The sequence below is a fragment of the Pelodiscus sinensis genome, chromosome 1, assembly GCF_049634645.1.
Source record: "Pelodiscus sinensis isolate JC-2024 chromosome 1, ASM4963464v1, whole genome shotgun sequence".
Lineage (NCBI taxonomy): Eukaryota > Metazoa > Chordata > Testudines > Trionychidae > Pelodiscus > Pelodiscus sinensis.
The window spans coordinates 197,206,750-197,221,265 of NC_134711.1; the positions used below are offsets into that span (position 1 = coordinate 197,206,750).

Below are 14,516 nucleotides of genomic sequence, written 5' to 3' on the forward strand. Positions count from 1 at the left end.
TACAGGTTAAGGATGTCTGCAGGCGCCATCCTGACAAGTACCGTTGCAGGAAAAGAGTCTCCAGCTCTGGTGTGGTAGGTCCAAGCACACCTACCCTGTAACATATGTCCGCCATTTCAAGAAGAATATTGTGTGAAGATAATGCTATACTGAAACAATGGACACTGTTACCTGTTTAGAGCGCTTTTCAGCTTAAGATGACATTACATCATCTCTTATCAGATACCTTCAAAACCAGGGATGGGCAAGATATGGTCCATGGTTCAGATCAGGCCCACCAAGCCTTTGGATCTGACTCACTGAGTCTCAGGCAGGCTTGCTGCCAGCCACAGCCATAGGTCGCTGAAATCGGTCAGCTGTTGGGGCCACTTGGCTCTCTGTTGAGACTTTGCATCAGCTGCCCCCGCCCCAGCACAAATGTTGCAGCTCCAGCCAATGAGAGCTGCAATGATTTTGTATGTGCTGCCCCCACTCTCAGCACTAAGTCTCTGCCCCCCCACCTCATGCATAGCACAGAGAGACACTTGGAGTAGCCAGCCACTGAGTAGCCTGGGGCTGCAGTAGGCAGGGAACCTGCCTGAGGGTCCTGCTCGGCTGCTGGCCGGGAGCCACTTAGTAAGCGCCTCCCTGCCAGAGCCTGCCTCTGGCATCCTACTTCCCCCATCCCAAATCACTGCCCCAGATCACCACCACCTCTTGCCTCAGGGTTACCCAAATCCTCCGCACTTGCTTATTCCCCAAATCACAACCCTTCCTGCATCCTAACTCCCTCTCCGATCCCAAACCCTCTCCTGCAGCCCAAACCAACTCCAAGCCCCCTTCTTCATCCAACCTCAATTCCAGACCCTGTATGATCTCCATAGAAAAGTGCAGTCCTTGACCACTTACCAAAATCTTGAAGTGGCCCCTAACCAAGAATTATTGCTCACCCTTGTTCAAAGCTAGGGATGTTAAAATGCAGATAATTGACTAAGCATGTAACTGCTGAAAGTTTCAGCCGTTACATGCAGCCGCAGAAGCTAGCTCCCTGGGAGCTAGTGCATGCTGAGAGCTGGCTTAAGTGCCATCTCCCTGCTCATACCAGCTCCCACCTACCACCCCACCCTGATGCTATATCATAGGCATCAGTGCAGGGTGATAGTCAATTCCCCAGGAGCCAGACGAGGAGCTGTCTATAACCTTTTTGGTAACAGACAAGCTCATGCTTATACGTTACCCTTTTAAATGGCTTACATCCCTATTCAAAACCATAAAAAGGTAGCCTTGCATTCTACAGAATCAATCACAAAAATACATTAAGATGAGATTTGATGCCCCTGATGTGTATCAATATACAGTACTTTCTATCGTGGTACCCTACCTTTTTAAAACTAGCTATAGAATTAACAATGTATTTCATATAAACCAAGAAAAGCAATAATTTCAAAATGTCACTGTTCCAGTGTCTCAAAATTACAAATATAGCGTTGGTTGCTATATATAACTGGAGTTCACTGACGCCAGAATCCCCTTTAAATGAAAAAGATCATTTAGTGAGAAGACCAGTGAAATCTTTTATAATACCCAGAATTTTTTCTATTTTGATTATAACAATCCCAGAATTTGGTAAGTCTAATATTGTAATATTGCAACATATTTTAAGTATTTGCTCCAACAATGCTTGTGTATAATATATGCATAAACTATGGGAACACCTCAAACCTTTTTGAATCTTTTATACAACAAAGCAGATGGTGGAACTGAAACAACTTGTGACAACTTCCATCAGTCAATAACTGTGTTGAACAGTTCAGGAACAGACCTGTACCCTTGACAGTCATCACTGTTGTACATCCTAGTACCTAAGCAGACATGGACCTCTTGGTACTGCACATCTACAAAAAGACTGAGGAGCTTACCAGTCAGTCACACCAGCAACTTACAGGCAGAGCCAAAGAAGAGATTATCAAGACTCAATTAAGTCTATATACACAAACCTCAAACTTCCTGTGCCGAAACACTCTTGGGTTTATTGGTAGTGGCAAACATCCTTCTCATGGAGCCCCTACTATAGTATTCCATGGAGTGTGATTTCTCTCAATCATGGTTTCCAGCTCCCCAATTAATCTCAGGAGGATACAGGGAATGAGGGTAGGGGGTCTTTGGTACTATGAACCGCACATGAAATATTACACACATTGGAACCCAGAACACACCTCTTCATCAAATGATGGGCTCACAATTTTTGGACCTTCACACACAATGTAGATTTGCTGTTTGGAACATACTCGCCCTGAAAACTACTGGTGCCCCTACCCTTTTGTCATGTGATTTGAACCAATACAACATGTCCATGACAGGACTTGGAGACTTGCTGGAGAGGTGCCAGCAAGATGATTATTAGCAACACCTACAATTACCTGTGATAGCAGCCATAAAGAAAACGAAGTTGAAGGCAATTCAAAGCAAGCTTTCCATTTGTCAAAGACACATGGCTGAGTGATTCTGCTGTCAAAATGGAAAACCAGGCTGAAATCTGCAAGTAATTTCAAACCCTAACCTTTGCAGATGAAAGCACTGAACACAAACAAATGCACCACTTGCAAGACTGTTGTTAACCTACTATTATGGGGGGGGGGAGGAGAAATGAGGAGGAAGGGGACAAAGGTCTGCCTTGAAGCAGCCTCCGTCCATGGTGGTTCAACATAAAGGGCACTATATTCTAGAAGAGGGAATGTTCTTTCAGTGCAGTCTCCCTACTTACAGAGGATGATTTTCCTAGTGTACAGCCCAAGGTTCTGATCCTGCAGTTTCTTCTGTCTAGGTGAACTCATTAGAGCACAGTCCACAAAAGACAATTCCACTGCAATGGCAGAAGTCTGTCCACACACAAGAAGCCACAGGATCAAGACCTAACACCTTTCCTATATTAATGTTTAAAAAGCTACACGGAGTAAAGAATATCCATTATTCCTGTGTTGTTCTCTCCCTTCTACTTGAAGCCCTTTTCATGTTCTCTCCCCTTCCCAGTCCCAACAAAAAAAACAAAGCCTTTTTAGGGATTTTCCATTTTAGGTCAAGGCATATGTACATAAGTTCTTAGTTTCCTAATACACCAGTCTATATCTGATATTACTCAGTCGGTCCTTTGGATTTAAGGATTAAAAAAAGTCAAAAGAAAGTTGTACAGAGTTGGGAAACCAAGATCTGACTATTTGAAATATCGCATAATATGCTTAACTCATTTTTATATACTTTCAACCATTTAAAATAGATTCTACCACATTCCCTCAATAACGCATAATTCTCTTCATAAGTTACCAATGCAAATATTTATGTAATTATGTTTCAGAGTTCAGAATGATTTCACATCTCAAAATAGTTGTGTCTGTTTTGGGATTCCCTCCAAACCTTTATCTGGTTGGCTTCCCAAGAACTGAGCTCAGCTGCAGCCTGTGTCACTCAGTTATCTTTATTTGGCATATAGTCATGCTACACGTAGTGGGTCACACTCAGACACAGGAGTATGGATGCAGGATACACTCCAGCTCCTGTTACACAGAAACGTGTCTCTCTTTATTAACATAAAATATGTCATTGTATTTAGTGTTCATTGTGTCACACATTTTAGCTCTGGCTTTGTTATTTAGTAAGAACCAAACCCTGTACCCATACTATCTTTTGACTACCTATTTACCTCAGCTCTACATTCCTAACTGTTTTTGTCCCTTGTTATCTAGTTCATAGTAAATAGGGCACTGGGTGTTCTCTCTTATCTTGGTTGACTCTTACATTCTCTCTCCTCAGCTTATTGACCTATTTGCTTATTGTATTTAGCACAAAAGTTCTGTTTTCAGCCTGATAATTCATGTAACTCCCTAATTCTAGCCTCCAAGAAATAAAGCCTCCCTCCAAGATATTACTCATTCATGTCATGCGGAGGCTCAACTACTTTCTTTTTAGGCTGTGTTTTATATTCGCACTCATTTCATTTGCATTATATTCTTTTTTCCCCCATCTTTTTTGTTAATTGCCCAGCAGTACATTCCCAAAACCATTTTAATAATTTGAACCACCATTAAAATAAGCTCCAAGTACAAGCTCATCTCCTCTGGCACAGCTCACCAGGGTGTATGCACTGTCTGAACGCTATTATCCCCCATTTCTTTTTGCTCTTTTAATTAGAGCTATGAGTGCTCATTGCTCCATCTTCCTTTGTGCCAGAAGAGTGGTGTTAATGGACAAGAGAGGTAAGCGTGCAAATAGACTTGTTACCAGTAATTCCCATTTGGTATTGGCTGTCAGATTTTCCATTCTCTCAATCTGAGTCAGAGGGGTGAGGTACAGTCAAAATCCATCTGAAAAGCAGTATTAATTTGCATTTTTGATATTTCCCTATTCAGAACCTCAGTCTAGTAACCAGGACTATTATACTGCTCAGAAGTTTATGCAATTGCATATTCTGCACTCTACCTTTTATGCAAAAGAGACAGAATACAAGCAAGGAAGCAGATATCAGGAATTTATTTAGAAAAGCAGTTTCTATGGTGCTTCATAGGGTCATTACAGATTCAGCCCCATCTCCTACACTTTCTACGTCTACAATGATAGTTGATATTGATAACGATGACCCTGAGGCACTGCAAGATGCTGAAGTACCTTCTGAATCCAAGAAAGATCAAATTTATGTTCAGTGTAAGTTTTAGCTGTAAGTGTATTTTTAGTGATTTGAGTGTATGCCATATGCTGCGTGATGTCATAAGAACCCACAGCATGGAAAACTTTAGCTGTACATACCTAAATGATTCAAGAGACCAATCACTCTTTAATACAGTACTTTACTGGATTGGTGAGTACCTGTATACTATTTTATACTTTATTCATTTTGTTGTATAATAATTCTCTGAAAATTGGTATTTATTGCATGGATAAATGTAACTTAGCCGGACTATTTCATTAACTGGCACCTCCCATTCCACCATCATGATGGAGAACAAAGCTTTTAATGTATATTGCAGACTCATAAGCTTTTAAACCATCTAGTTCCTTCCCTGGTTGTCCATGTTGGCCCTTAAATGCCATCCAAATGTACCTCTTGTAATTCTCCCATCACTAATGAAACTCCTGTGTTTGACAAGACAATTTTTTTTAGAAAGGTAAATCAGTTAATTGTTTATCTATAGACAGGATTGTTAAATTGTGTTTAATCAACTAAATCAACTCATCAATTAGTCAATAAGGGGGAACTGCAGAGTCACACCTGACAGGCTCTTAATACATTTAAAGGCTGAAGCGCAGCTGGGGAGGGGGGAGAAAACAAGCGTGAACTGGGATGGCTGATTCCCAGTTTACACCCGGTCTCCCATTTCCACCAGGGGAGACAGTCCTGGGGGAAACTGACTTTTAAACTGGCTTCCCCCAACACTGGCTCCAACTCCCCCCCTTTGCTATTTCTGATAGAGGCAGCAAGGAGGGGGGAAGCAACTAGTCAAGCCTTATTGGATAGTCAACTAGTTGCTTACAACCCTAAGCTTGAGGGTGGTTGTAGTATCAGCTGTAAATATGTTCTCTTCCTCATGTGCTCATGGCCAATAGGGGCAGCAGGGAAAAGCATCTGGATAGCTGGGGAAACGGCAATTCAGCAAAGTGCTGAGGGTAAGGGGAGGAGGACTGGAAATGACAACGCACAGAGGTACTTAGTCCTTAGACAACGCACAGAGCTCCAGGGTTGGATCTGATCTTGGCTTGCCTGACTCTGGTCTGAGAGGCTCAGGGCTCCTCCTCTACTCCCTCCCCATCCCAGTGGAGAGCTGGTGTTGGTGCTCCAGCACCACATGGGGGCTGGACTGTAGGGCCAGTGTGGCTGCAGGGGGAAGCCCTGAACCTTGGGGGCTAGATCCAGCCCACAGACCACAGACTTTGTAGCATCCTTGGCTTGGCTTCTTAGCAGAAACCAATCCATGTACCACATGCTCCATCCATGCAATGCCCATGTTTCCACTGCCTCTACCTCATCTCAATGAAGGACAAAATAAGGGTTATAATCTAATTCATAGTAAGTTGCCTGGGCATTCTCTCTCTTGTCTTATTTGGCTCATACATTTTCTTCTTAGCCTCTAACCTATTTTGCTGACCTTGTTGATGTTCTGTTTTCAGGCTAATAATTAATTTACCTCCCTAATTTTATCTTCCAAGAAATAAAGCCTTCCTCCATGCATTAATTACTCATGTCAGGCCAGATGAGCTACAAGGGGACTTGAAAACATTCTGGATCATCTCTCATTTGCCAGTTTGACTTTTCACAAACACTATAAATACACAGAATATGTGGTAATTATGTGAAAAAGATCCTCTGAAGAAGCTAGTCTATTTAAGAAAAAAAAAGACATTCTGATCTACATCAGAATGTTGGTATATTTAGTGTTTGCTTGGTGTACACAGAATGACTTACAGATTGCTCCATGTAGAGCAATTAACCATGAAAGGGTAAGAAATTTCTCGTTTTAAGTACTACACGAAATAAGAGAAGTTTGAAAACATGCTATCTTAAATGTTCTGCATTGTAAGCAAGTTTAGACAAGTTCCTGCCTTACCTGTTTTCTCCCAGAAACTAAGGCCCATAAGATAAATTTACTAAGCAAAGTACTAATGGGATTTTTCCAGTCCACTGAAATTAGCAACTGTAAATATTTAAGTGCATGGAATAGCAGCCATGCAAAAAAGTCAGACATTGTTAAGCATTTCATCTACTCATAATAAACATAGAAAGCCTACACGCTTATTTGAAGAAAAAGGAAAAAGAAAAAAGGACAAAGATATGCAAACTTACAATAGTCAAACAAAATCAGGACAAACGCTCACAGCCCTGTAAATTCTAAAACATACAGAAGAGGGATCAGCCATATGAAGAGGGGGAAAAAAAACCCCACAACCTTTCTAAACTGCTGTTTTTCCCCAGACCTAAGTGATGTGGGAGGTTCCATGTATATGTATTTTATAAATACACACTAGCTCTATCTACAGTAGAGGCATTTCCACATATTTTTTGTTCCTGATAGGATTTTAACATATGCACACAAAAGCACTGTCTACTCAAAACAACATTTAGCACACAACGCTGCAGAATTAGGGAAGATGTGTGGGGAAGTGCACATGCCATGGGCAGAAGGGGCAAAGAGTCAGCCTCTGGGCAACATAGGAGCGGGGAGGGGGGGAGAAGGCTGGCACATGCAGAAAGGGTCCAATCCCTTCCTCCGCTCACCATCAGCAGAAGTGAAGCAATGAAAACCCAGCTCACGCTGCTACCCTCCCCCTCCACTAACCACTGGAAAGCCGTGTGATGTAGCCAGAGGAGCAAAGCAAGCTGGAGTGGTGTTGCTCTGTTTCCCTCGCTGTTGCCGGTGAGTTAATGAAGAATTTTACATCCACCCACTCAAGTCACTTTATATATGTAACACTGCAGTGATATTAATTTGCAAAAATAATTAAACTTAAAAGACTCTCTCAAGCACATAGATAAGACATTTGTAGATTCTATGAAAATTATAGTAAAAATGCTATCACCCAACATCAGTTTCCACAAAATTTAAGCTCTCATTTAAAAAAGATACCTATCAAGACACATGATTGCAAAGAAAGCCTCCCAACTGGAAAGTAAAATAAAGCTCATGTATTGTTTACTAAAACTATAAATCATTCCACTGCCTCTGTTGCTGCTGCTTATAGCTCTGCCAAGAACAGCACAGTGAAATTAGCAAGACGAATCAATTTCACAATTGTTATTCAGTAAGGAATGAACAGTAAAGCCTGATGTGTTGGGTCACAGAAGTCCCCTTGAGACTGCCACTTGGATGGGCTGATAATATCACTGAGCCCGCTACCTACCTCTTGGGGCACATCACCTCCCTATCCTGCTGAGCCAGAAGCTCTTCTCCCACCCAGGAAAAACACAGAGTTGGGGTAACAGCCTCCAACAGACAAATGAGAGCAGCTCAGTTTTGAGAAGGTGCAGTCACAGGGTACACAGTCCTAAAGGGATCAGAACCACAGATAAATCTGTCTTACTTTGTATAAAAGTTTCACACAAAGCTCATGAAGCCTCCTCCCCCTTTAACAACAAACAAGGTATGTACAACTGTTGTCTCACTCCTCACTCAAGTAAAGATTATTTACACTGGATTTAATATAAACAAGTGATTTTATTATGAATAAAAAGTAAGATTTAAGTGGTTGCAAGTGATAAAGTAAGTTAACATACCAGCTAAACCTAATACACTATGAGAAATTGTTAAATCACAATTTTTCACCCTAATTCTTAATTCAGGTAAAGTCCTTTTCAGGACAGAGCTATTCTTTCTAAATTGGGGCCAATAGCTCTTCTCCTCCCCTGTTAGAGTTCTTTTGTTTTCAAGTATGACATATAGCCTCTCAGGGTGGGGAGCAATCTGTGATGCCAGATGAAGACAATCATTGTTTACTTCCCCTTCTCATATACAGAATTTCCCTAGGGCAGGAAGTCTTTATATAATTCCCCACACCGCTGTGGAAAAATGCCAAATTTAAGATGGATTCCAGAAGAAAATGGCATGATCACATGTCTGAAGGACCAATCATAGACCAGGCTTACAGGAAAAACAAGATTATTCAGAAAAAAGGAGGAATCCTGTGACGCCTTAAAGGTTAACAGATTGGACATGAGTCCTTGGGCAAAAACCTGCATCTGATGAAGTGGGCTCTCTCTCACAAAAGCTTATGCCCAAATAAATCTGTTAGGGTACGTCTCGACTACATGCCTCTGTCACCAGAGGCATGTAGATTAGGCTACCAGACAGGAAAATGAAGCGGCGATTTAAAGAATCGCCGCTTCATTTAAATTTACATGGCTGCTGCGCTGAGCCGACAAACAGCTGATCAGCTGTTTGTCAGCTCAGCGCGATAGTCTGGATGCGCGGGTGTCGACAAATGCATACCTGGGTGGTCGACAAATGCCTTTGATGTCGACACCCGCGTGTCCAGACTATTGTGACAGAGGCATGTAGTCTAGACATACCCTGAGTCTTCAAGGTGCCACAGAACTCCTCTGTCAGATACAAAAAGTGGCTTGTTCTGATATTTAAGCCTATTTACAGATCACTGTCTTGAGCAAGGGTCATTAAGTTCCTTAAGTACCTCTAATGACACCTGAATCAGTAAATAGGTTTCCTCTTCCTATTTCCAACTTCAAGTACAGGAATATACATACATATAAATAGAATATACATGTTCAGTGGATTACAAGCTCTCCAAGGATAGTTTACATTCCCCACTTTGTATAAAGCATATTCAAGTGATGCATATTAAAAAACAGATTTCCATAAAAATATGAGTGTAACATCACAGTAAGAACCTTAAGAATAATGCCACTTTCAACTGTAGTTTAAGGGAAGAGGCAGAAGACGGGCACAAGAGTTATCCGTAGAGATTAAAAAAAAATGGAGAACTGGGGCAACAGCAGAGATCTCTTTTCCCTATCACTCCTCAAAGCAGCCCAGAGTCTTGAGGGAGGGGACTAGGGAAAGGAGAAACAAAAAGCTGATACAGAGGCAGTGGAGCAAGGCAGCAGGTGGGAGCTGGTACACACTGCTTAAAAGCTGGCTCCCTGGAAACTGCCTCCTGCCCTGGTATCAGGGGCAGCAACTGGCTCCCCAGAAGCAGTGTGGCAGGCAGGAGCTATTACATGGTTAATCAATTAACACACATTTTAACAACCCTACTCAAACACCAAAACAAATATACCCTAACAAACAGAGTTTGGAAGAGGTATATGTCCTCATGCTGTAGGACACAAAGCTAAACAATAATGGCTTGGGTTAAGAAACTTCCCCAGTGACAATTTATTTCCTGACTGCCTGCAGTATGATTTTACTGACAAAAGAAAGGTGCATTTGAGTCTGATCTCTGCTGAAGAAGCTATACTGGAATAAACTGATCATTAGCCTAAAATGTTACAGGATTGCCTACTTTTGTTTACCGATCACTTAAAACAATGTTACTTTAAATAGCAATTAATACAAAAAGCTTAATTTGCTCATTCAGATCTTTTAGAATTCACCAAATATGCATTTCACACAACTGCGGCATCCAAGACCCCTTTTCCCACCTCAGCCTCAAATATGAATGCTAGAAACACCTTAATTTTATGCCAAAAGTTTTCCCCTAGGTTAGAAATAGTAGTAGTGCCACCATAGCTTGGTCCTGCCTTGAGGGCGGGGGGCTGGACTCTATGACCTCTTGAGGTCCCTTCCAGTCCTATGATTCTATGATAGCACCTGGAAAAACCCTAGTCATAGACAGGGCCTCACTTTGTTAGGTGACATATAAACACAGAACAGAATCAGTCCCCACCTGATGTTACTAACATACACCCAATCACATTTATAGCTCCATCTAGAATTATAAATACTTAAGCTACACAACAAAAATCATGTTCTCTACCACTGTAATCTAGTCACTCCTGCTGTGAAATACAACAAATACCACAAAACAACACTACAATAGCGTAAGGCAGAATGTGAACGTTCAGTCGGATTTTAGGCAGTTAACATGCAGCTTTTTAAAATTCTAATTTGAATTTACAATTTTATATTAGTAACTCAATTTTGCTGACTACTACAGCACTGCAGATAATTTGATTATCAGCACCATCCATAGTCAACTGCAAAGGGGGAAGGACCAAGCACTCACCAAACACTGAAAACAAACAGTTTTACTATGTACTAATAATCAGTCTTGTTAAATAGAGTAAACAAGGAAATGGGCTATGGGCTAAGTATTGTAAGGTTAGATTTGAAAAGGTTAAAGTTACCAACATTTGAACTTGAACAAAAATATCTGGCAGGGACAGCAGAAATTAGACATTAGGTCATTTAATCCATCCTTTGCCACTCCTCTGTTCTCCACTTTTTCAAATAGTTTATTTGGAATGTAAGGGGCAGCATGGAAGAGGACACAGAAAATGGCTATGGGAGGCCAAATAGACTGTAGAAACACTACGCTAGGACACTGCATCCTGGAAGCCTTTGGATAGTATTTCATTAAGAAGGGTGTAATTATAAGCATGAAAAGTCAAAAAGAACAGAGTAGAGAATCTGATATTTGGCATAGAAAAAATAAAGTCCTTTACAAGTCATACAACAACAGAGTTAAGGAAACAGACACCAGATTGCAGGGGGTCAAAACATTTACCACTCAGGAGCTTTCTCTCTCTCAATTAGTCAAAGGAACTATTTCCAAACTACTGCCTACATTTCCTTGCTTCATCCTTATGGAGAGAACCAGTTTATAGTAGAATGCTCATTTTAGTTTCTCACTCTGCTCCTTGTCTCCTTTTACTTAACCAGCCTCAATTTCTCCCCTCCAGCTTCTTGTTAAATCTCTCTACCTTACCTCACCTCCCTCTCCAGCCCCACAGGTTCTCAGATCCATGGTCATGCCAAATTCTGGAAGAGAATTGATCTGAGGAAGTGGGTCTGGCCCACGAAAGCTCATTACCTAATAAACCATCCTGCTAGTCTTTAAAGTGCTGCATAGACCTTTCTTTTGTTTCAGCAAGATCCAACTAACACGGCTACATTTCTATTACTATTCTTTGCTCAGTCAGACTGGGTCTCTGCATCCGATCTCAGTTTCCATCCACCTAATGCTCCCGATCCCAACGTCCATCATTCCCTCTTCACTAACAGTCCCCAATCTCCTTGCCCTGCCAGCCCCAATCTTCCCTCAATCTCAACTCCAGGTCCCCTTCTCCCTGCTAGTCTCTAGTCCTCGAACCAATGGGCTTTGCCCACTCCAGTCCTGCTCTTATCCCCTCTGCATTTGGATCTTCCTCTTTTAATTTGCATGGGCCCTTCAATAGTGTCACAGAGTACAGGGTAGTAATAGAGATAGCCGTGTTAGTCTGATCTTGCTAAAACAAAAGGAAAAACTATGTAGCACTTTAAAGACTAACAAGATAGTTTAATAGGCAATGAGCTTTCGTAGGCCAGACCCACTTCTTCAGATCATATTCTGGGAGAGAATTGGTGCTCAGATACAGAAACCCAGACGTGGCATGGCCTGCAGCAATCCTGAGCTACAACAGGAAAAGTTCTGCTTAGCCCTTGTCTGAAGCATGCCCAGTGTGGACAGAATCTTCAGGAAATTTAGCTAAAAATCTTAGAAGTGTTTACCAAGCATATACTAACTGCAATTTTTCAACACTTGGCCAAATTTGGATGGTAAACAATTTTCTTCCATTATTTGATCTGAGGAAGTGGGTCTGGCCCACGAAAGCTCATCATCTAATAAACCATCTTGTTAGTCTTTAAAGTGCTACATAGTCCTGTATTTTGTTTCAAGAATGCCTAAAGGCAGATTTGTAACAAAAACCACTTACATGCCAAATTTCAAGTCCCCAATCCAAAGCAAGTTGAAATGGTAGTTGACATTTCCAAAGTAAAGGCTGCTAAAATTTAACATGGGCAGGACAACATAGTCTTTCCTAGCCTTGTTGAATTAAAACAATAAAATTAAAAAAAAAAAAAAAAACACACCACCTGCTGCAGATACTCAGAGATGGAAAGCTACTACCCCAACAATTATAAAAAACAATAAATGGTCTGGTAGCACTTTATAGACTAACAAAACATGTGGATTATATCATGAGCTTTCGTGGGCACAGCCCACTTCTTCAGATGACCAGAGTTATGAGTAGGGGATATGAAAACTCAAAATAAATAGGAGAAGGGAAGGGGAAGAGGAGAGGGGAGAAAAAGAAAAAAGGAAGGTGGGTGTGAGACAGAGCATCATTAAGTATCTGGAGAATGGGTACTTAAACTTAAGCAGATAAAAATAACCACTGAAGGTGCTAACAGCTCTGAGTGGTATCCTTCCTGTCTTTAGCAATCTCTCCATTGATTTAGATTTTTAACTGCTTAAGTTTAAGTACCCATTCTCCAGATACTTAATGATGCTCTGTCTCACACCCACCTTCCTTTTTTCTTCTCCCTCCCCTTCCCCTCTCCTATTTATTTCGAGTTTTCATATCCCCTACTCATAACTCTGGTCATCTGAAGAAGTGGGCTGTGCCCACGAAAGCTCATGATACCATCTACATGTTTTGTTAGTCTATACAGTGCTACCAGACCATTTGCTGTTTTTTTCCTGTAAAAGACTAACTCAACCATTCCCTGAAGCTCCCAAGCAATTGAAGTTCAGCAAGGCTACAACAAGCAACAGAAAAGCAGGTCATATAATGGCAGTTTCAGGCAACATCAACTGGCAGATCCATCAAACACACTTTGAATTTTCCTCATCAATCTCCAGACGGTTACTGGGTTTCATTCTTTCCTTAAATTCCATCTTCCTGCTACCCAGCTGCCTAAACTGAATATAGTACTGAAACTACAGTGGCAGACTCAAACACTGGGACCTCGGATTCAAAAAAAGTCAATCTATAGTTATGTCAATCCAAGGCCGGGCAAACATCCACAAAACAGCTCACAGTCACAAACACACCCCACATCAGATGACTAGGCGGAGTGGGGGAGAGAAGCGCTGAAAGGACCTTTTTTCTGACCTCCCAGAAGAGACAATTACTGAACAGATAATGTGAGCAAAAGCAGCTCCCTCCCCCTCTTCTGCTACACGCTGCTGCCTGCAAAACAATCACCCCCTTTGTTGATTTTCAGCAGAACAATGGGCCGGAATAAAGATACAGCAGTCGGACAAGGAAGCCCAACAGGCGCCCCCGGAAAGCCAGAGCACTGCAAAGCGCCCCGACACACCGCACACAGGCGAGCTCAACCAAACAGTCCCACCGCGAACTTCCCCAGCGCCGAGCCCCTAAGCGAGGAGAACACAAGGCAGGGCCAACGGCGAACCTTTGGGGCGGCAGAGGAAGGGCTTGGGGAGACCTGCTGAGCAAGCAGCCAGCCCGCACCCCGCCTGCACCCTGCGCCCCCAGCACCGCCTGCCCCTACTCACGCCCACATGCCTAACGACCCCCACCCATCAGCCCAGCGCCCCACCACGCACCCCCGGTGCCGCGAGTGCACCCGCCGAGCCCAGCAGCCCAGGCGGCGCCCCGGCAGGGGCAGCTCGGAGCACAGACCTCGCCCAGCCGCGCCGCGCTCCCCTCTCGGCTCCGCTCCGCTCCGGGGCCGGCGCACGACCCAGCCCGCCCGGCGGCAACACCCGCAGCCACCACGCGCCCTGCTCCCAGCACGTCCCCGCCGCCTCTGCGCAAGCGCCGCGTCTGCCAGGCTCCAGCCCCCAAGGCCTGGGACAGGCAGGGCGCCAGGGGCGGGAGCTCCGCAAAAGCGGGGCGTGGTGGAAGGGCGGGGACAGACTGATTGACTGCTCCCGCCAACCTCCTTTCTTGGGAGGCTCAGTCCCCATCTCCCTCCTCTAGAGCAGTATAGTGATAGAGATGCAGCCCTGTTAGTCTAGTGTAGCTGAAACAAAAGACCGGACAATGTAGCACTTTAAAGACTAACAAGATGGTTTATTAGATGATGAGC

General features: G+C 42.9%; 1 protein-coding gene across 2 annotated transcripts in view; it reads right to left on the reverse strand.

Moving 5' to 3' along the window:
- The window catches only part of PRRG1 (proline rich and Gla domain 1), a 48,546-nt gene extending 34,305 nt beyond the window's left edge, over positions 1 to 14,241 (reverse strand). The window contains exon 1 of one of the 2 annotated variants that reach the window (XM_075913259.1): positions 14,108 to 14,241. The gene's annotated coding sequence lies outside the window, so the exon portion shown is untranslated. Of the gene's footprint in view, positions 1 to 14,031 lie in introns of both variants that reach the window. The other variant, XM_075913260.1, reaches the window with a different exon arrangement.
- Positions 14,242 to 14,516: the final 275 nt, after the last annotated feature.